This window comes from Ranitomeya imitator, chromosome 6 (genome assembly GCF_032444005.1).
Source record: "Ranitomeya imitator isolate aRanImi1 chromosome 6, aRanImi1.pri, whole genome shotgun sequence".
In the NCBI taxonomy this organism is placed as follows: Eukaryota; Metazoa; Chordata; class Amphibia; order Anura; family Dendrobatidae; genus Ranitomeya; species Ranitomeya imitator.
The window spans coordinates 463392547-463415441 of NC_091287.1; the positions used below are offsets into that span (position 1 = coordinate 463392547).

General features: G+C 45.3%; 1 long non-coding RNA gene across 1 annotated transcript; it reads left to right on the plus strand.

Annotated features, from left to right (window-relative positions):
* The first annotated feature begins 14688 nt into the window (after positions 1–14688).
* Positions 14689–16068, plus strand: LOC138641470 (uncharacterized). The gene is made up of 2 exons (XR_011313866.1): positions 14689–15073; positions 15265–16068. It is a non-coding gene; the product is annotated as an uncharacterized lncRNA (long non-coding RNA).
* The last annotated feature ends 6827 nt before the right edge of the window (positions 16069–22895 follow it).

Consider the following 22895-nt stretch of genomic DNA (forward strand, 5'->3'; position numbering starts at 1 on the left):
GTCTACTTTTCAAAATGGTGTCAATTGTGGGGAGTTTCAATGTTTAGGCACATCAGGGGCTCTACAAATGCAGCATGGTGTCCCATCTTAATTCCAGCCAATTTTGCATTGAAAAGTCAAACGGTGCTCCTTCCCTTCCGAGCTCTGCCATGCACCAAAACAGTCATTTACACCCACATATGGGGTATCAACATACTCAGGAAAATTTGCACAACAATTTTTGGGGTACAATTTCTACTGGTACACTTGGGAAAATAAAAAATTGGGGGCAAAAAGTTCATTTTTGTTAAAAAATATTATATTTTATTTTTACGGCTCTACATTATAAACTTCTGTAAAGCACTATTAGGGGTCGAGTTCCTGCCTCTGCACAGGGGGAATCTCGGGCCATCTCCGCTGCGGTCTCCCATTCTTCTCCTACCACAGAGGAGCCTGCTCAGCGGAGACGTCGGTCCCAGCGTCTCGCTCAGTCTTACTCTGTGCAAAGGGTTACTGCTGCTTTTCCAGCTTCTGCCATTGAAGCCAGTGTTGGGCAGCGGCGAGCAGATGCTTTTGGGACTAAGTCCTGCTTTTCCCCTTCTGAGCATGCCCAGGGTAAGATCTCTCATTGGAGATCGAGGGTCACATGCTTAGATACTGCAGCAAGACCCATTGGTTCTCCAGGAAGGTCCTGAAGTTCCTCAGGCTCTGTGGCAGCCTCTCATTGGTCCTTCTAGGAAGGTCATGTACGTGCTGCAGCTATATAAGATTTGCATGGCCGCACGGCCATGCGCTAGTATCAATTTATGTATGAGCTCAGCGCCAGTGTTGTCATGTTTGTATGCAGTCAGGGACCCGGCTGAAATAAGCCCCTAGAATGCTGGCACCTCCAGCGAGGAGTTTCGTGTGTGTGTGTTCAGGGACCCAGTTGAAATAAGCCCCTAGAATGCTGGCACCTCCGGCGAGGAGTTTCATGTTTGCATGACCACCATCTGCTCTACTAGGTAGCTGTGTTCCTCTGTGAGCCAATCAGGGCACAGCGTTGTCTTTGCTAACAGACTCTGTGAAGTAACAGGGTCTGTTTATACTACTTTATTGTACCGCCATATCTAGTAGCAGGTGCTTTCCTGCATGGTGGATCCCGGGTTGCGAACGCACCAACTTCTTCTAATAAATATATATTCAATGCATTCCGCCAACCCTAACAGTATACTAGCGCCAGGGTCTGGTTAGTAAGTGGCGGACGATCAGCGTTTACAGCGGTACATCCAGCAGCTGAAGGGTAGGTTGGCGGCTCTCGAGCGCACAACCTCAGCTGTGGATGTTACCGCAGTCGCTGTTCAGGCTGCAAGTGTAGCTGCAGCCAGTTTGTCCTCTGCCACCTCTGCTCCAACTTTATCCTGTCTCCCGCTTCCAGACAAGTTTGCTGGTGACAGCAAGCTATGTCAGTGATTCGTGAGTCAGTGCTCCATACATCTTGAGCTCCTGGCTGCACGTTTTCCTACGGAACGGGCGAAAGTGGGATTTATTTTATACCTTTTGTTGGGGAGGGCATTGGAGTGGGCAACGCCGCTATGGGAGCGCCATGATCGTGTGGTGCAGAGTGCTCCTTTCTTCCTGGACGCTCTGAATCAGGTCTTTTTGGGACCTCGTGTCACCCACGAAACCGTGCTCCAATTGTTGGTAATGTGTGCAACCTGTAAAGCGCTGCGGAATATGTTAGCGCTATATAAAAATAAAGATTAATAAAAATAAAGATTATTATAATTGTTGGCAACAACACAGGGTTCATCCATGGTCAGCTAGTTCGCCGTCCAATTCCGGACTCTGGTCTCTGAGCTGAAATGGCTAGATAAAGTCCTTATTCCAGTGTTCTGGAGAGGACTGGCAGAACATGTGAAGGATGCCTTGGCCACCAGGGAGATTCCTGCCACACTGGAGCAGCTTATTTCTATATCTACCCGCATCGACCTCCGTTTTAACGAGCGGAGGTTGGAACAGGCCCAGTGTAGGCAGAGGTTTTGGTTGGCTCCCACCTTTGCCAGACCTCTAGAATCTTCCATTCAGGGGTCCAACTTCCATGAGGCCATGGAGGTTTCTCGAGCGGAACCTAAGCCTCGGACCGCTCGAGTGCCCGTGGTTTGCAGACATTGCCAACAAGAAGAACATTATGCCAATAAATGTCCACGGTGGTCAGATAAACGATCGTGTCTAGTAACCATTGGAGGAGGTTCACTAGACACAGCGGCATTTTCCTCCAAGCTGTCCTTCAAAGGGACAATCATATTAGGCTCTTACTCTTTAACAGTCGAGCTTTGTGTGGATTTTGGAGCAGAGGGGAATTTCATGTCCTCGGCTTTTGCTCTGCGCCATGCAATACCTCTGGTGATGCTCGCCAAACCGGTGACTGTTAGAGTAGTGAATGGGTTGACACTTCCATCTCAGATCACACACCAGAATGTCCCTTTCACATTATACATGTCCCCTTCCCATGAGGAGATTATTTCCCTTCTTGTCCTTCTCGAGGGAATGGATGAGATTCTGCTGGGAATACCCTGGCTCCGTTTTCACTCCCCACATATTGAGTGGACCTCTGGGAGGATATTGGGTTGGATTGATTCATCTAAGGGCAGATGTGTAGGAGAGTGCGTTCAGGTTTCCACCACCGAGATACCTGCAGATCTTTCTTCCCTTCCCAAATGCTATTGGTCCTATACAGACGTCTTCTCCAAAAAGGCTGTGGAGAGCCTTCCGCCTCACCGCCCCTATGACTGTCCTATTGATCTCTTGCCTGGAGCAGAACCCCCTCGGGGACGGGTCTATTTCCTCTCTCTCCCGGAGAAAGAGGCTATGTCCCAATACATCCAGGAAAATTTGGCAAGAGGGTTCATTAGGAAGTCAGTGTCACCAGCAGGGGCGGGATTCTTCTTCGTGCAGAAGAAGAATGGAGAATTATGTCCTTGCATAGATTACAGGGATCTTAACGCCATCACCGTTAACAATAAGTACCCGTTGCCCCTGATTTCTGAGCTCTTTGATAGGCTATGGGGAGCAAGGGTATTTACTAAATTAGATCTGCGGGGTGCTTATAACCTGATTCGCATCCATGAGGGGGATGAATGGAAGACAGCATTTAATACCAGGGATGGGCACTATGAGTATCTGGTGATGCCCTTCGGGCTCTGTAATGCCCCAGCCATTTTCCAAGACTTTGTCAATGACATCTTCCGGAATATGCTCTCCACCTCGGTCGTAGTCTATCTGGATGATATTCTCATCTTCTCTCCAGATATTGACTCCCAGCGGAGAGATGTTGGCAGAGTCTTCGACCTCTTACGGGCAAATTCCCTCAATGCAAAGTTGGAGAAGTGTATGTTTGAGCAGGAGTCTTTACCTTTCCTGGGCTATATCATCTCCACCCAGGGATTGGCTATGGATCCTGCCAAACTACAGGCTGTGATGGACTGGCAAGAACCCCATTCTCTTAAAGCGGTGCAGTGCTTTATGGGGTTCATTAATTATTACCGCCAGTTCATTCCCCGCTTCTCAACTTTGGTAGCTCCCTTGGTAGCCCTCACCAAGAAGGGAGCAAATCCCAAATTGTGGTCTGAAGAGGTCTCCAGGGCCTTCTATTCTATTAAGTCTCATTTTGCAAGAGCTCCCATCCTACATCGTCCCGATGGTGATAAGTCGTTTATAATGGAGGTGGATGCCTCATCCGTTGGTGCAGGAGCAGTCCTCTTCCAAAAGGATGCTCAAGTTCGGAAGCATCCTTGCTTCTTCTTCTCCAAGACCTTCACACCAGCGGTTGCTAGCGATGAAGTTGGCTTTCTCGGAGTGCAGACATCTCTTGGAGGGAGCTCGCTTTCACTTTCAAGTCTTCACGGACCACAAAAATGTGTTATATTTGCAAACAGCTCAGCGGCTAAATTCTCGCCAGGCCAGATGGTCCTTGTTCTCCTCCCAGTTCCACTTCACCCTCCATTATCTTGCTGAGGAGAAGAACATTCGTACTGACGCCCTCTATCACTCTGTTTTGTCATGTGAGGAGGAGGAAGGGGAGCCTCAGCTTATTGTCCCTTCTGAAAGCCTGAGAACTGTAGCTCCGGTTTCGCTAGAGTCTGTGCCTCCGGGCAAGACTTTTGTACCCATTAATTGCGACCGGAGGTTCTCTTTTGGGCTCATTCGTCCAGGGTGGGTGGACACTTTGGGACAAAGAGGACATCTGAGCTGCTGGCGAGGATGTACTGGTGGCCACATATGCTCCGTGATGTCAGAGATTACATTCAGGCGTGTGTCTCCTGCACCAAAAATCAGTCTACTCTACAATGGCCTGCAGGGTTACTCTATCCCTTGCCGGTGGCAGACAGGCCCTGGGATATGGTCAGGATGGACTTTGTGGTGGGTTTGCCCAAGTCTCCTGGCTGTACCATCAGGGCTGCCACTAGAAATTTCGGGGCCCCATACTGGCAAAATTTTCGGGGCCCCCTTGAGACTCCGCCCAGGCTCCACCCCAGCCCCGCCTCCAGGCTCCACCCCTCGAACTGTCCACAGTCCCACCGCTCTCTCTTGGAAAAACTCCACTTCTCACCAATCACACATTAACAGTTCCCATCACCAGATCACACATATAGCAGGCAGCTTTTGTTTTGGCCAAAAGATTTTTTAAGCCCCCACCATAACACGGTAGACACTTTTGGCCGGGCCCTACTCTGCTGTAACCTATTAAATATTTGTTAAAATATGCAATACAATTTAGGTATATTTTTATTTATTTTTCAATTTTTAAAATGCCCAATAATATCACATAGAAGGAACAAATACCACAACACCATGACCAGATGACATATTACCACCACAGTGATCGAATAATATCACATACAAGGAACAAATACCACAACACCATGACCAGACCACATATTACCACCACAGTGATCGAATAATATCACATACAAGGAACAAATACCACAACACCATGTCCAGACCACATATTACCACCACATAGTGACTGAATACTACAATTCTGATCAGTAATTTTTAAAAAAGCACCATACTATCACCATAAGTGCCATTATACACAGGAGATCTGTACTTAGTATGCAGTGTCTGTGTACAGATAATATAGTGATCACTAGTGAAATTATACACAGGAGCTCTGTATACAGTGTATAGTGTCAGTGTATAGGTAACACACTGACTCACCAGTGACGTCTCTAGGTGAAGTCCTTCATCTTTCATCCAGCACAGACCGCCATCATTTCATCCAGCCAGGACTTCTCTCTGCAGGAAATAACACAGTTATCTCGAGCTCCGCTTGCAGAACACATTACTTAATTTTTCACAACTTCTACATTACACCACATGAAGAAGGCGACATAGTATCACTCTATACAGTAACAGGACCGCCCCCCATTTAAAACAGTATACTCAAAAAATAAAATAAATACATCACTGCAGTAATAATATCCCTAAATTAGCCCCTATGGTATTAATAATATCACCCAGCCTGGCCCCGTGTGTCTCATTCCTGGCGTCAGCCAGATATTCTCCCATCCTGCCCTCATGAGTATCCATTCTGCCCCATATGATCTCCTTATCCTGCCCCATATGATCGCCCCATGTGATCTCTCCATCCTGCCCCATCTGTCTCCATCATATCCATCCTGCCCCATGATCCTGCACGATCTGTCTCCAATTCTGCCCCCAGTGTCTCCAATCATGCCCCATGTCTCCATTCTGCCCCCTATGTCTCCAACCATGCCCCCATGTCTGCAATCCTGACACTTGTCTCCAATCATGCCCCCTGTGTCTCCATTCTGCCCCATCTGTCTCCAATCCTGCCCCATCTGTCTCCAGTCATGCCCCCATGTCTTTCATCCTGCCCCGTGTTTCCAATCATGCCCCGTATCTCCATTCTGCCCCGTGTCTCGCATTCTGCCCCTGGGTCTCACAGTCTGCCCCTGTGTCCAGCATTCTGCACCTGTCACTGTGTCCAGCATTCTGCCCCTGTCACTGTGTCCAGCATTTCTGCCCCACTGTGTCCAGCATTCTGCCCCAATGTCCAGCATTCTGCCCCTGTCACTGTGTCCAGCATTTCTGCCCCTGTCTCCAGCATTCTGCCCCACTGTGTGTCCAGCATTCTGCCCCACTGTGTGTCCAGCATTCTGCCCCACTGTGTGTCCAGCATTCTGCCCCACTGTGTGTCCAGCATTCTGCCCCACTGTGTGTCCAGCATTCTGCCCCACTGTGTCCAGCATTTCTGCCCCTGTGTCCAGCATTTCTGCCCCTGTGTCCAGCATTTCTGCCCCTGTGTGTCCAGCATTCTGCCCCACTGTGTCCAGCATTCTGCCCCACTGTGTGTCCAGCATTTCTGCCCCTGTGTGTGTCCACCATTCTGTCCCACTGTGTCCAGCATTTCTGCCCCTGTGTCCAGCATTTTTGCCCCACTGTGTCCAGCATTTCTGCCCCACTGTGTCCAGCATTTCTGCCCCTGTGTGTCCAGCATTCTGCCCCACTGTGTCCAGCATTTCTGCCCCACTGTGTGTCCAGCATTTCTGCCCCTGTGTGTGTCCACCATTCTGTCCCACTGTGTCCAGCATTTCTGCCCCTGTGTCCAGCATTTTTGCCCCACTGTGTCCAGCATTTCTGCTCCACTGTGTCCAGCATCCTGCCCCCATTGTGTCCAGCATCCTGCCCCACTGTGTCCAGCATTTCTGCCCCACTGTGTCCAGCATTTCTGCCCCACTGTGTCCAGCATTTCTGCCCCACTGTGTCCAGCATTTCTGCCCCACTGTGTCCAGCATTTCTGCCCCACTGTGTCCAGCATTTCTGCCCCTGTGTGTCCACATTTCTGCCCCACTGTGTCCACCATTCTGCCCCACTGTGTCCGGCATTTCTGCCCCTGTGTCACTGTGTCCAGCATTCTGCCCCACTGTGTCCACCATTCTGCCCCTGTGTGTCCACCATTCTGTCCCACTGTGTCCAGCATTTCTGCCCCACTGTGTCCAGCATTTCTGCCCCACTGTGTCCAGCATTCTGCCCCACTGTGTCCACCATTCTGCCCCACTGTGTCCGGCATTTCTGCCCCTGTGTGTCCAGCATTCTGCCCCACTGTGTCCACCATTCTGCCCCTGTGTGTCCACCATTCTGCCCCTGTGTGTCCACCATTCTGCCCCACTGTGTCCAGCATTTCTGCCCCACTGTGTCCAGCATTTCTGCCCCTGTGTGTCCAGCATTCTGCCCCACTGTGTCCACCATTCTGCCCCTGTGTGTCCACCATTCTGCCCCTGTGTGTCCACCATTCTGCCCCACTGTGTCCAGCATTTCTGCCCCTGTGTGTCCACCATTCTGCCCCACTGTGTCCACCATTCTGCCCCACTGTGTCCAGCATTTCTGCCCCTGTGTGTCCACCATTCTGCCCCACTGTGTCCACCATTCTGCCCCACTGTGTCCAGCATTTCTGCCCCTGTGTGTCCACATTTCTGCCCCACTGTGTCCAGCATTCTGCCCCACTGTGTCCGGCATTTCTGCCCCTGTGTCACTGTGTCCAGCATTCTGCCCCACTGTGTCCACCATTCTGCCCCTGTGTGTCCACCATTCTGTCCCACTGTGTCCAGCATTTCTGCCCCACTGTGTCCAGCATTTCTGCCCCACTGTGTCCAGCATTCTGCCCCACTGTGTCCACCATTCTGCCCCACTGTGTCCGGCATTTCTGCCCCTGTGTGTCCAGCATTCTGCCCCACTGTGTCCACCATTCTGCCCCTGTGTGTCCATCATTCTGCCCCACTGTGTCCAGCATTTCTGCCCCACTGTGTCCAGCATTTCTGCCCCTGTGTGTCCAGCATTCTGCCTCACTGTGTCCACCATTCTGCCCCTGTGTGTCCACCATTCTGCCCCTGTGTGTCCACCATTCTGCCCCACTGTGTCCAGCATTTCTGCCCCTGTGTGTCCACCATTCTGCCCCACTGTGTCCAGCATTTCTGCCCCTGTGTGTCCACCATTCTTCCCCACTGTGTCCACCATTCTGCCCCACTGTGTCCAGCATTTCTGCCCCTGTGTGTCCACCATTCTGCCCCACTGTGTCCACCATTCTGCCCCACTGTGTCCAGCATTTCTGCCCCTGTGTGTCCACCATTCTGCCCCTGTGTGTCCAGCATTTCTGCCCCTGTGTGTCCATCATCCTGCCCCCCGGGCCCCCCTGGATCGCAGCAGCTCTCAAAGAAAAAAAAAAACACAACTTCTTACCTGGCCAAGCTCCAGCGCCGGGTGAAGCTCCCTCTCCAGGCTCCACACAGACGCACTCGCTGCCGGGCCCGGCGGCTGACAATGACGTCAGACGCCGGTGACGCCGGCGAGTGCGCACTGCGGCCCTATTCAGCCGCCAGCCTCAGACTGGCTGGCGGCTGTTAACTATTGACGTGCGGGCGCGGGCCCGCACGTCAATAGTGTGCCGCTGCCGCAGCGCCTGCAGGGGGGGCCCGGTGACCAGATGAGACGGGGCCCGATGCGGGCCCCCTCTGCTCACCGGGCCCCATACGCCAGTCACGGCTGTCATGCCCTGATGGCGGCCCTGTGTACCATCATTTGGGTTATCACCGATCATTCTTCTAAAATGGTGCATTTGGTGCCGCTTCCATGGTTACCTTCTGCACGGGCCTTGCTATCATGGGCAGAGTTTGCGCTGAACAACGCCATAGTCGACTTCACTGGACAAACCCCATTCCTCCTTAACTATGGTCAGCATCCGCGGGTACCTGTGCCTATGCCCGTGTCTTCCGCCGATTCCAGGGTGGCAGACTGGGCTGTGGAAGCATGGACCGCACTCAGGATGCCATTCGGGCCTCCAAGGAGAGAATGAGGTCCTCGGCCGATGCACATCAGTGCCCCGCTCCGACCTTTGCTCCTAGTGACTTGGTGTGGCTCTCCGCCCGTAACATCAGGCTGCGAGTTGAGTCCACTAAGTTTTCACCTCGCTACTTGGGTCCTTTCAAAGTCCTCGAACAGGTTAACCCTGTGGTCTATCGTTTAGCCCTTCCGCCACGCCTGGGTATCACCGACACCTTTCATGTGTCCCTCGTGAAACCCGTATGCATGTCCCGGTTTTCCGAGTCATCTGCTGGGACATTGGGTTAGTTTACGGACGATTACGAGGTGAACGCTATTTTGGAGTGCAAAGTGGTATGTGGCAAAAAATTTTATTTGGTGGACTGGAAGGGTTATGGTCCTGAGGACAGGTCCTGGGAGCCTGCTGAGCACATTCGGGCTCCGCAGCTCATTGCTGCCTTCAAGCATAGCGAGGTCCAAGGAGGGGGGCCCTAGGGGGGGTAATGTTAGGGGTCGAGTTCCCGCCTCTGCACAGGGGGAATCTCTGGCCATCTCCGCTGCGGTCTCCCATTCTTCTCCTGCCGCAGTGGAGCCTGCTCAGCGGAGAGATCGGTCTGACTCTGTGCAAAGGGTTACTGCTGCTTTCCCAGCTTCTGCCATTGAAGCCAGTGTTGGGCAGCGGCGAGCAGACGCTTTTGGGACTAAGTCCTGCTTTTCCCCTTCTGCGCATGCCCAGGGTAAGATCTCTCATTGGAGATAAATGGTCACATGCTTAGATACTGCAGCAAGACCCATTGGTTCTCCAGGAAGGTCCTGAAGTTCCTCAAGCTCTGTGGCAGCCTCTCATTGGTCCTTCTAGGAAGGTCATGTACGTGCTGCAGCTATATAAGGTTTGCATGGCCGCACGGCCAAGCGCTAGTATCAATTTAAAAATTTGGTTGTTTTTATTAACCTCTTGTCTCCTGAATTAATTGCAGTCTTGGTTCCAGAAGAGGGGTTCCTTAGTAGACAAAGAAATTGCCTGCAGCCATAAAGTAAGTGTGATGCACCTCACACATAGCAGCACCTTAGGACTGGGACAAAAGATGTCTGTAGGATGCCAAAGCGAGTTGGAAGAGCAGCTCCCCCATGACTACCTCACTTGGGCATCTTATACCTTGAAGCACATTGGTTATGGCATGTAGAAGAAGAAGATCTATCATTTTTTAACTTTGACCCTTGACACAACATTCGCAAACATGCATTTGCCACAGAGTTTGACATACACCTCCAACTTACATCAATGATTGTTTTCTCAGGTATTTTAAGGTTCTTGTAATATCCTTATAATAAAGTTTTCGCTTATCCTATATTATAGTTATTATGACGACTTACCATACACATTTGAATATCTAATCAACATGTTCAGCTAACCGATTTGTACTTTTGCCAACAAAGAGCTTAAAATATCACATATGTTCTCAGGCTTTTCAAATATAGATGGAATAAATTTAATAAAGGAAGACCATCCAAAGTAGCAGGGGGTCCTACTTTGGCAAAATTTGTAAAAGAAAATGTCAAGTACGTGAGCTTGTGACTATAATAATATTCGCCCTTGAGATTTAATTTTTGAAACAACCCGTAATCAGTATTCAGAAGGCCAATCTTCTTTATAAAATCTTCTACTTGAATGAGCAAAATATACTTTAATTGGCCAGAAAATGCTTAATTGTGAATGGCAGATTTCATGTATTGTAGAAACAGCTGAGTGACTAGGTAAAATAAGCCAGCATGCTACTGATTTTATGCTTGAGATAGCAGAGGTTTCTGCTGTCACTATAAAGCATGTATCTTCTTACAACTTTTAGTCTCCAAGCCTGATTTACTAGAAATTAGTAATCCATCAGATTGATGGGCAGAAGGCAATATGCACTGTTGGCGCCTTGAAATCTCTTGCATCTGTCACCAGATAATGATTTAGTAAAATAGATTCTGTGTTTGTAGTAAAGAAGAACTCTAACCACATGTTAATAATTAATTAGGCATTTTAAGTGCAGCTTGTACTGCATGAGACCTCACAAAGACAAAATACCAAATGAATATTAAAATAATCTGCACCTTTTATTTATGCAGGAAACATACTTTTAAATACATTACATAAAACATTACAACACAGATCATCCTGGAATGCTCCTACTTATTAATACAAATAATTCATTTTGAAATTATTTTCATTTCCTAATTAGCGGATGAGAATGTAAAGCTAAAACTGATTTATTTGTTTGCTAACTGTGACTATTTGTCACTTTAATTAAAATGCTTAAGACTAATTTAGTACAATGCGATAAATTCATCTTTTCTGCTGTTTTTGTCTTTATATGTAATAAATGTACAATAGTACTTTAGATATACTGCTAATTGTTTTCTTTCTTATGTTACATACAACTACTGTATGTAATGTATCTTTAAAGAACTAAATTCTTTTAAATTAACTTTTTTGTCTAAATTCACCACTCGTGTTGCAATTGTATTGAAAATGGGTAAATTATAGTTAAAATGAGTAAAAAAATAAGTATTTTAAGATCAAGTGTATATTTATAAAGGAAAGGCCTATTTTATTGCAGTGAGAGGCCATATTTAATATCTGTTCAAACAGTCCATTAACTATAGCTGTTTTATATTTAATCATGAAAATTGCACTCATATCTAAATATCCACATCTAACTACCCATGTCACATCTAACTATCTAACATGTAACATCGGACCACATCTAACTATTCTGTAATACTGCACTGCCCACATACCATGGGATTATCCAGTATGAGCTCTTATTAAAATTCAATGTGTCCTCTTTCATGTAGACCAATATCTATCTTCCTTGTAGGTATCACACTAATACCACCTCAGAGCAAATCAGGAAACTGGACCATAACTTTTATTCTGTTACCTGAACTATGATATAGTACACCAAAAGAAGTCCTATTTGAACCCTTAATACATTTTCTTTTGCTCATCAATTACAGTTTCTAGAGACCATGCCCATTTCTTGGATTATGTGTTTAATCAAAGTCGCAAGTTAAAAAGTTAAATGGATTGGATTCTGGGGAATCTTACTTGTTCACAAAAAAAGATGTAACATTCCAATTTTTTTTTGCTTGGCCCAAGATACCTTAAGGTGAGTGACATGGGAGAACTAGTTTAGAAAAAAAAGTTGTTCTTTAGGGTATTAATGTACGTAGAAATGTCTGCATGAAAATGCAAAAAATCCAAATACGTTTTAAGAAATTTGTAGACAATTAAGAATAAATATCTATAATGCACACATACTGTTAAAGACATGTAAAAAGTCTTAATGGAAACCTATCAGCTGCCTCAAGCTGTTAAAACCATTGGTAGCGTGAATCAGTCACTCACTGTGTTTTTTCAGATGAGTATGTTCTACTCGGAAACTCTGTAGCATTTCAGAAAAAAATATGCTTTGAAAGGCCGGCCAAGAGTCATGTGTCTCAGATGACAAGTTAACAAAAGTCCCAGTCAACTCCTCCCTACCGGGTTTAGCTTGACTGACAGGTATCTCCCTAGCCATGTACCGAGTGAGAGACCTGTAAGTCATGGGAATTGGGGAGAGTCTAAGTTGCCCAGGACATGTCTCAAACTTGTTCCTGATACCTCCTCAACTTTTAAAGTATGTTTACCTCTGAAACACTACAGCCAGTGTCAGATTCATGCTGCCCATGATTCGGGCAGCATAAATAAGCTGACAGGTTCCCTTTAAAAAGAGGCACATCACAACCTTAGAAAATTACTTTACACACTGAAAGTTAATGTTTATTTTTTCAAAAGGTGTGGAGAGGCGCATATGCTCCACTGATGGCACCTCAGTGAATGAGAATGTACAAAAAAGGATTTAGAATCAATATCATATTTTAATCTCTATGCATTTCGAAGTGCAACTGACTTCATCAGGAAAACCAAAAGTCAGAAGGATTTAGAATCTGTATTGATGCTTAATCTCTATGCGTTTCGAAGATTCCTTCCAGATGAACATAAATGTTTATCCCTTATCTCGTCTAATATTTAATTTTCTTCCCTTAATGCGAATGTAATTTTAAAACATGAATCACATCCCATTGATTTTTCTGATGTCATTTGCCAAATTTTCACAGAACGTGATCCACTAATATTTGGCACTGTTATTAAGCTTCAAATTCGGTGTAAGACAGGTGGCAAAGGCCCACCAATGAAATCGACTCTTGGTGCCCACTGTTCTGCTACATGAATAAATAATCTGACGCTAGTACACACATGTACTCTTATTTCTATGTAATATTAATTTGGATAGCTTGTTTAATGAATGATTAGATGATAACTTTTTCTGCAAATTATGAATCAAGTGTAACATTGCGGGTTATAGTTAAATTAGTGACAAAACGTACAATTGGTGGAGAAAGCTTGAACTTGAGGGACCTAGGTCATTATTCAACCTATCTAGCTATGTAATAGCACTGCTCACCAGTACTCTTTCACATGGACCTACTGGAGGATTCTCCTGTTCCCCTTTGGGCCAGTCTAAGCCTGTTCATGTTCATACCATGCCATAAAATTTTAAAGTGCCGTTATTGGGGTTTGTACAGAACCCTTTCTGTGACCAAATATTACAGCTGCTTATTCTCGAGAGACCTCTGTTCTTCACTACATCAAACTTTTATAATAGTACAAAAAGTACAAATTGATATTGGGGGATCCATAAACTTTCACCTTATCGAGAAAAAGATATATAAAGGAAATAAAGTCTTAAAGTTTTACTTCCTTTGTGTAAATAACAAATCACACTGTAATAGGCATGATAACAAGTAATGCAAAATTCTGTATGTAATAATTCACTTAAAGTCTTGAATTTTAAGTTCCATCATCTTCTAGGATGCTAAAGCATTAATTCACTCTGCTTGCTTGGTGAATTACGCGTATGTCTTGATGTAAAAGATTGCATATTAAAAAAAAAAAATAATAATAATTGTCCTGCATGTTTTGATGGGATGTTAAGACTGTAATTGGAAAAGGCACTGTTTTATTTACACAGCTCATTCATTTAAAATAATATACTTGCCACTAGGTGGCTATTCCTGATCATCTCATTTTACCATTTTAATTACATTTTTAATATCCTTGGCTGCATAAACAAAGATAAATTACAGACCTTGTTCTATCTGGCTGCTTGCTCAGGCACAATCTGTAATAATATCAGCTTTTGTTTGTGCCTCTTCTAATTAGATTCTGAAATCTAGGCTCCAGCAATCAATAATTTTAATTTCAGAATCGCCTTTTGATCTTACATTTCATGTTTGTTTGCTGCAAATGATCAGCAGAACAAAGCTGATAATTTATGCAGGAAGGAGAAAATTTCTCCGCGGAGCTGGATGAGTGTTCTAACCATCAAGAGAAGCCTGCAGACTTAGTTTGACACAGGTCTAATTAGCATGCAGATGTGTGTCGCCTCATTGGCAATTCAAATTGCTTTTTTATAATGTACCTCAAATTGTGCTACTCAAACATTGTATTTGATTTCCAAAGCCCCCCTGGGCATGCCATAATATCTCCCTTCATCCTCAGTATGAAGCATTTATTGAACAGTCTGTTTTGGCTGTTTTTCTCTTTTTGTGTGTGTATGTTTTTAAAACAGCCAAACAATGTAACCCGGGGATCTGCTTTTGTCTACCGAGACAGCAACCAGTTGTTCTATGGTATTGTACATGCCATATTAAATATGGTAGCGGTGACATGCTGCCTTGCAAATCTTTTCTCACTCTGTGGCTGATCGAGAGAGGTCTTAGTGCCACTCATAGCAAAGGGGGAGGACGTCTACTCAGCATGCATTAATATGCGGCACATAGCAACGTGTCTGAATGCCAGTCCTCAATTCCTCATTACGCAAAATGGCTGGATTGCTGTGATTGTTTTCATCTTCATATCTTCATTGACACCCTCACAAGACGCGGCGCTGCTATAGTGCTATCAGCATGGTGACTTATGTAGCTGAAAGTGTCTGGGGCATGACGCATAAGGGGATTCCTGCCAACATCAAGGCCTTTTTTCATTTTTTTTTTAAAGCCATACAGCAACAAGTGGTAAAATCAATGATGTACAGTTATTCAGCAATGTAATTCATTTTACTGACTTTGGCTTGTGGCCAGATCCGCCATCTGTCTCTCGCTCTGCTTTCTCTCTCTTGCTGGAAAAATTGTCCTACATTTCGCAATGATACGTGCTTGCCATCCTTACTGCAGAGAAAAGGTAAGGTACCGATCCCCCCCCCAATTTCCATTGTGGGGTTCAGGTAATTTGGTGGCATTCCATATTCTCCATTTCCAACTTGCCGCAGGTCGGGACTGAGAAAACGAAGAAACAATAGGCGAATTGCAAAGAGGACAGTATGTATGTAAGCTATTTCTTCTGCCTTAGCTTCTCTTTTTTTTTGTTTAAAGCATTAAGATGGATCTGTCTCACAAGGGAACATTTCCTGTTTCATTAGAGTATCTTCGTTTTCTTTATCGGAGGCTGGCACCATACACCACTGCACAGCTCATGAACTGTCTGCTGTTGGAGACTGGTCTATCCTTGCCACCAAGAAACCTTCTGCGATGGAAGCAGGGTGCCTTACTTTCGAATCCTACGTGTGCTTGCTGTTTGAAGCTGCAGAAAAGTGAATAATCAATTAAGTATTGATTTCTTGTACGATTTGGTAAATTTCAAAGGCAAGACAAAGAGGATGGCTTAAAGGAAAGCACTGCAGGGACTTGGCGTAAATTAAACAACTAACAGCAGTGCAGAATAAAATAACACCTCAAATGAATATTTCCCTGGAAGAATTAGTACCAGCTATTGGAAGACAATGGTGGATTTAATCAAAACGGCAAGCACCCGAGCATCCTAACGTACGAGACTGGGAAAGGAGCTAATTATACCCACAGAATTTAATGGAGTTAATTTGACTGAACGGATGCAAATGTGCTTTATTTATGGATGACAAAACAAGCCTACAGCATCGACTTTGGAATTATCGCATATGCTTAACTTCAAAAATCCTTTAGATATTGAACCAACAGTACATTATTTTTTCTTGAACAGGTATTTAAATCTGCGGAGTACGAGAAGGCTGCATGATAAAGATGTATGTTTTAATCATGTTTTATATGCAAGGAGCGTTTGATTTTTTAGCTATGCATTCTTTGTAATCCTTGTGTTTTATTTTTTTACCTTTTGTAATAAACATATGTATTTTTACTGTGCTTATTATTTTTCCTTCTACTTTGCTGTGCATTATACGCAATTTTATTTCCCTGAGAATATTTCTGCAGAGAGACTTATACTGAAGAATGAAAATTAGAAGGTGATTTTTTTTTTTCATTTATATGCAATCTTGTTGGAGATCTGAATGAATGGTGTCTTCTAGTCGATGAGGTCTGTAATTATGAAAGAATTTTGAAACGTGGAGAGAAATAGGACACTTTCTGGATGATGGGCACAATGTGGTATAATGATTGGGAAAAAAAAGACTGTTCTGGCTCTAATTATAATGTCTTGACTGCTTAACTCCTTCATTTTCAGCGCTGGTAATCTGGGTAAGCAAATGTGCAAATGTTACTGTCACAGTGTCTAGGCTAAAGTTGATACAATTCTACACTGTGCAAATGCCATAATGTTGAATTTTAGTACTCGTCTTCTTCATCCCCATTCTTATCTCATTTTCTTTCTCCTTTCCTGATTTCTTACTGTCTCGAACGCTATGCTCCTGAAGCCTATCACAGGGACCTAGCTGCATTAAGCTGAAACACAAAGACATTGTAGGAATAATGAATCCTCATTTGCATCGACATTTGAATTCACATTTGCTAGGCTATAAACTTGGCAGATCAAGCGGCATATTAAATAGATATTCTCATAGTAAATTGTGGCTCGTTCAAATGTTCAGCCTTGTTGTGTTTCAGTAAAGTACCAAGACTGTACATATTGTATTGGTTCATTTTGCTTGCAGTACATGATGTCAGTCTGGGTCACAATAAGACATCCAAACACCAGCGAGAATTTTACGGCACGCCAGGACATGTGACTAAGGAAAATTTTTTGCTGTCGAGGAACTGCTGTCAGTGACTCGCAGGGCTCTGGAGGAAACACTAGAGGGGAACTGTGGACAGTTTGCACTTCATATACTTCCAACACTTCCTACTGCATCCAGTTAATGTTGGAACCGTGGGAAAACAAACTAAATCATGGGCAAAGTGAGAAGCTGATGCTTACACTTGGTTTTGAACCCAACCTACATTGCATACCAGGTGTAGAGTAGTATATATGACTGATGCCAATTAATGTGCAGCATATATCTTATAGTAGCCAGTGTGTGGAAGAGACTCATGTATACCTGCACTCGGCAGTACCATAAACAGCCTCCTGGTCATTTTAAGGAATGGGTTCATAAATTCAATTATACCATGTTAGAATATTCTTTACAGTATATAGTTTGGTATCTGGAAATAATCACTGAAACGTGAATGGCAAGGTTCCTATAGCGCAAGATGCATTGCACAGTTAGGAATCTATAATATTGCAAAAAAAGATTTTATTGGTGGTTTTGAAGCATATAGTGCAAATATAAATGATAGATAAATACTTAATATTGATGCACAAATAGCTGCATGAGAAAGATGATTATGATAATTATTTAATATAGTAATTACATTGTTAGATAACAGATTAACATGTAGTTAGATAGACTGAGATATAGATTAATCGATAGACAGAAAGACAGAAATATATAGATCTACAGATAGAAAAAAAGAGGACAAAAATATATATACTTGTGGGGTGCAAAAAGCTTCCCAGGTACATACCAAACCTAGTAATATATCCAAAAAAATGGAAGTAGCACACCGTTGTTGGACCAATTCATGTGCAATATACCATATATACTCGTGTATAAGCTGAGTTTTTCAGCACTTTTTTTGTGCTGAAAATGCCCCCTTTCGGCTTACAATGAGTCAATTGTCCAAGAAGCCAGTGGGGGAGGGGGAGCGGCAGAGCAGCGGATCACAGAGGCAGGAGCCTGCGGCTGGCTTCCAGTCACCCACCAGTGTGCCCTCGGCGAATTTCGCTGGTCCCGGCGCTTTCGCAGAATCTCAATGGTTCCCGCTTCCAGCAGCTCTTCCAGTGCAATAACGTGGCGCAGCTCATTAACATAATGCATATGCACGTGTCTCCACTCCCATAGGCATGGAGAGCATATTCATTACCTTAATGAGCAGCGCCACGTGATTGCTCAGCAGAGGAAGAGCTGCAGGAAGCCGGAACCATCGAGATGATGCTAAGGCGTTGGGACCACTGAGATGAAGCGAGGGCATGCTGGAGGGGGATAGGGTAGGGGATAAGGAGCGATGTATACTAGGACAGGATGGGGGAGCCATGCATAGCAGGACAGGGACCGGGGAGCGATGCACATCTGGAGAAGGATCGGGGAGCCATGCATAGCAGGACAAGGCCTGGGGAGCCATGCATACAATGACAGGGACTGGGGAGCCATGCATATGTGACGCCCAGGAGACCGGGATACCCAGCACCGGACCAATGGAGTCTGTCTCTTGAGGGGGATGTCACGGGTGGCTTGACCCGGTGCTGTGGCCTCAGGCAATGCACAGTGTAAGGGGTATCATGAGGGGACAGGCACTTACTTGATCAGCAGCAGGTTCTCCCAGCGGTGACGATCTCGATCCTGGATAGATGGCTATTGTCCAAATGAAAGACTGAGGCACTGAAACGTTTAACCAGTTTACTTTAACATAAAAGGATTTACAACCAGTCCTGTCACCGGAGTCTGTATGGGAACTCTGAGTTACTTTGACCCTGCCGGGGTCTTCGCCTCTTATTGTGCGCAATTTCTGTGTGGCCCTGCTGCTGTATGTGAACTGGCTGCCGGCCCAATCTGTCCCCTCCGGGTCCTGGTTCGACGGGCAACCCGAGTCCTTTTATCGGTTTACACCCTCTGGGAGTACCGCTGAACTCTGTGTCTGTTGCTGCATCCGACCCTAGTGAAGCTGATATCACCTCACATTTTTCCGGTTGCTGTATTATATATAATGAATACAGCCACGGATCCGGTATCCGTCTTTGCGCCTGTTCTGGGTAGTGATTAATGCTACCCGGTTCTCACAATGTCCTTTTTCTCTATCCCTCTTCTCCTCAGGCCGGTGATTTAGGCCTGGTAACAGTCACAGAGCTGTTAGAGATTCAACTGTATGACCTCTCACTATCAGCTCCTTGGCCCAACTGCCATTTCTTCTCTCAGACCAGAATGGATCAAGGGGAGTCTCTGGAGCTCCCCCTTCTGGCCGGAGGTGGTAGTGCAGTCTTGCTATTTTAGTATTTGTACTTACTGTCAGTAACTATTTTTGTGGCAAATACCCCTAGGGGTGCCACATTCCCCCTTAGTTAAGAACAGTACTCCGGGACTGTGGGACAATAACATTTTGAAATAACAATTAATATGTACAGAGTCTTAAAAATGAAAAGTTACAAAAACCACTCAAGGAAACAAAAATAGAGTTCTGTAAAAAGTCACTTCAAATAGCGTCCATTAATACAGTTCTATCCTTGAAGGTATTAGGAACGGCACTGTACTTAGTGTCCAGGAATTTAGTTCCATTTTTCCAACGGAGTTATCAATATAAAGTCTAAAGAAAGTTCAAAAAGAGCAAAAAGCAAAGTTCAAAAAGCAGTCTTTCCGGAGCTTTGATTTAGTGCCTCCGGGCTGATAAAAAGTTCAAGAATATGCAATAAGTTCATACAGACAAGTCTCTGTAGGCACTGGGCTTAAACGTTGCAGACTGATAGCAATGACTATACTACATTTTCTGTTTAACTATATACGGCATAACATATATACAATTCACATTATGAGCTTTATAGTTGGTAATCTGCATACCTGGCCGGTAATTGACCCTGGGTACTACGCTGTGATCTCCGTAATAGCGGTGTCTCTTCATGTGGTGTACTACTGTCTACTGCGGATGTAGTATCTGCCCGCTCTGCTAAAGATAATTCCACGACTATGGAGTTGGCAAGTCCACCGTGAATGGGATTACTCTGACCAGGAATCTGTTCTTCCTGGCCTGGAACCTCCTGTAGTACGGGGTCAGCCTCTTCCTGTCTTGGGACTTCTGGTATTGGGTTCGGTGTTGGGTAAAAGGCCACCATGGGAACCACTACTGCACCATGGTATGTTAGTAGGGTTTTGGGAAAGTCTCCTATACAGGTGTGATACACTTCCTCTTCTTTTTCCTTTACTGGTTGAACCTGTATGGGTTGAATAACTTCTGGTTCTGGCTGGACAACGTCTGGCTCTTTCAATGCTTCCGGACATAATTTAAGATTGTCTCTTGACACTAGTACAGATGTTAAGCCTCCGTTTTTGCTAATGAGACACATTTTAGGATTATCCACTCTTGTTGGTAAAACTGTGTAGGGTACGGCTTCCCACTGATTGTCCAGTTTATTGGTTCGACGATTTCTCTTGAGCACTTGGTCACCCGGTCTTAATGGGGTCGCTAGAGCATTCTGGTTGAAAGTTCGCTCTTGTCTTTCTCTAGTTTGCTGAAGGCTTCTTTCCACACTCTCTTGCACTTGGCGATACTGCTTTTGCCGTATGATATCCCAATTGGAGTCTTGAACTTCTGCGTCTGGTTTCAGAATTCCCATTTCTAGATCGATTGGTAATTGGCCGGGTCTTGCACGCATAAGGTAAGCTGGGGTGCAGTTGGTGGAGCTCACCGGGACATGATTATACAGATCCACCAAGTCAGGCAATTTCTCTGGCCATTGATTCCTTTCTGTCTCAGGTAAAGTCTTTAGTAGGTCTATTACAATATGGTTCATCTTCTCGCATAAGCCGTTTGTTTGTGGATGATAGGCCGTCGTCCGGATCTTTTTGCAACCATACATATTACAGAATTCTCTGAAGATCTCTGATTCAAAGGCTGTACCTTGGTCGGTGAGAACCTGTTCCGGATATCCATGGGGTCTACAAAAGTACGTTTGGAACGCTTTGGCTGCTGTTTTTGCTGTCAGATCTTTTACGGGTACTACTACCAAGAAACGTGAATAATGGTCCACGATGGTCAAGGCATAGACATAGCCGGACCGGCTTGGTGTCAACTTCACGTGGTCCATGGCTACAAGTTCAAGTGGTTGTTTGGTGATTATGGGCTGCAGTGGTGCTCTTTGGTTCTTTTGATCGTTTCTTCTGAGTTTGCACGGGCCACAATTTCTGCACCACTGTTCGATTGATTTTCTCATCCCGACCCAATAAAATCTTTCTCTTAGAAGTACTTCTAACTTTTTCCAACCGAAGTGACCAGCACCATTATGGTAAGCTTCGAGGACCATCTTCACATCTTGTTTAGGCACAATAATCTGCCAAACCAATTCATGTGTTTTCGGATTGGTGTATCTTCTACAGAGCTTCCCTTGATACAGGAACATTTTGCCTCTCTCTTTCCAGAGTTGATGCGTCTCTTCTGGGGCATCCTCATAGGGATATGCACTTTGCTCAGTCAACAGTTCCTTCACCAACTTCACAGCCGGATTGCTGTCTTGGGTGTCAGCCCATCTATGGTGTGCTAACGGATTAAAATTCACCTCTTGTTGTTTCTGATAGGTACTTGACTGATGATGTTTTGCCTTGGGACGATGGAAGGCTGGTAGTTCAATTTCTTCAAGCTCCCCCGTTTCGTCTTCTACATCTCTCAAGTGTGGCATCCGGGATAGGGCATCGGCATTTCCATTCTTGCGACCTGCTCGATACTTGATTATGAAGTTGTAATTAGATAACCGGGCTATCCATCGCTGTTCTAACGCACCTAATTTGGCTGTGTCCAGGTGGGTCAACGGATTGTTGTCAGTATAGACAATAAATTCTGCAGCGGCCAGATAGTGTTTGAAACGCTCCGTCACAGCCCAAACTACTGCCAGTAGTTCCAATTTGAAGGAGCTGTAATTTTCTGAATTTCTTTCAGTAGGCCGGAGCTTTCTACTTGCAAAGGCGATGACTTTCTCCCGACCTTCTTGCTTTTGTGACAGCACCGCTCCTAGTCCCACATTACTGGCATCGGTGTAGAGGATGAAAGGTTTATGGTAATCTGGGTATGCCAGAACCTCTTCTCCGGTTAGTGCCTTCTTTAGTTGTTCAAAGGAGTCTTCCCTTTCGTCGTTCCACTGAAAAGGAGGGTTTCGGTTTGAAGGTTTCTTCGTCTGCCCTACCAAGGTGTCTTGCAAGGGTGCTGCCAACTTGGTAAATCCTTTTATAAATCTGCGATAGTAACCCACCAATCCCAGGAATTGTCTCACTTCTTTTGCGCTGGTAGGTCTTGGCCAATCCCTTATGGCGCTTATTTTCTCGGGATCTGGTGCTTCTCCCTCCGAACTCACGATGTGTCCCAGGTACTGTACCTTTGGCTTGAGAAGGTGACATTTGGATGGCTTGACTTTCATGCCATACCTGGATAAGGCTTCGAACACTTCTGCCAGGTCTATTAAGTGTTGTTCGTAAGTCTTTGAGTAGACGATCACATCATCTAGGTACAGGAGGACGGTCTCGAAGTTCTTGTGTCCGAGGCAGCATTCCATCAGCCGCTGGAAGGTACCGGATGCGTTGCAGAGTCCGAACGGCATGCGATTAAATTCACATAGACCCATTGGTGTGGTGAATGCCGTCTCTTCCTTATCTCTCTCAGCCACAGGGACTTGCCAATACCCGCTTGTTAAGTCTAAGGTGGAAAAATAATTAGCAGATTTCAAAGCAGTTAAGGACTCTTCTATCCTAGGCAAGGGGTAGGCGTCTTTATGGGTGATGTTATTAATCTTCCGGTAGTCTACGCACATTCTCATGGTTCCGTCCTTTTTTTTGACAATCACTAGAGGGGCCGCCCAGGGGCTACAGCTGTCTCTTATTACCCCGGCCTGTTTCATTTCCCTCAGCATATCTTTTGCACATTGATAGTGAGCGGGCGGTATGGGTCAATATCTTTCTTTTATTGGGGGATGGTCACCTGTGGGGATTGTGTGTTCTACC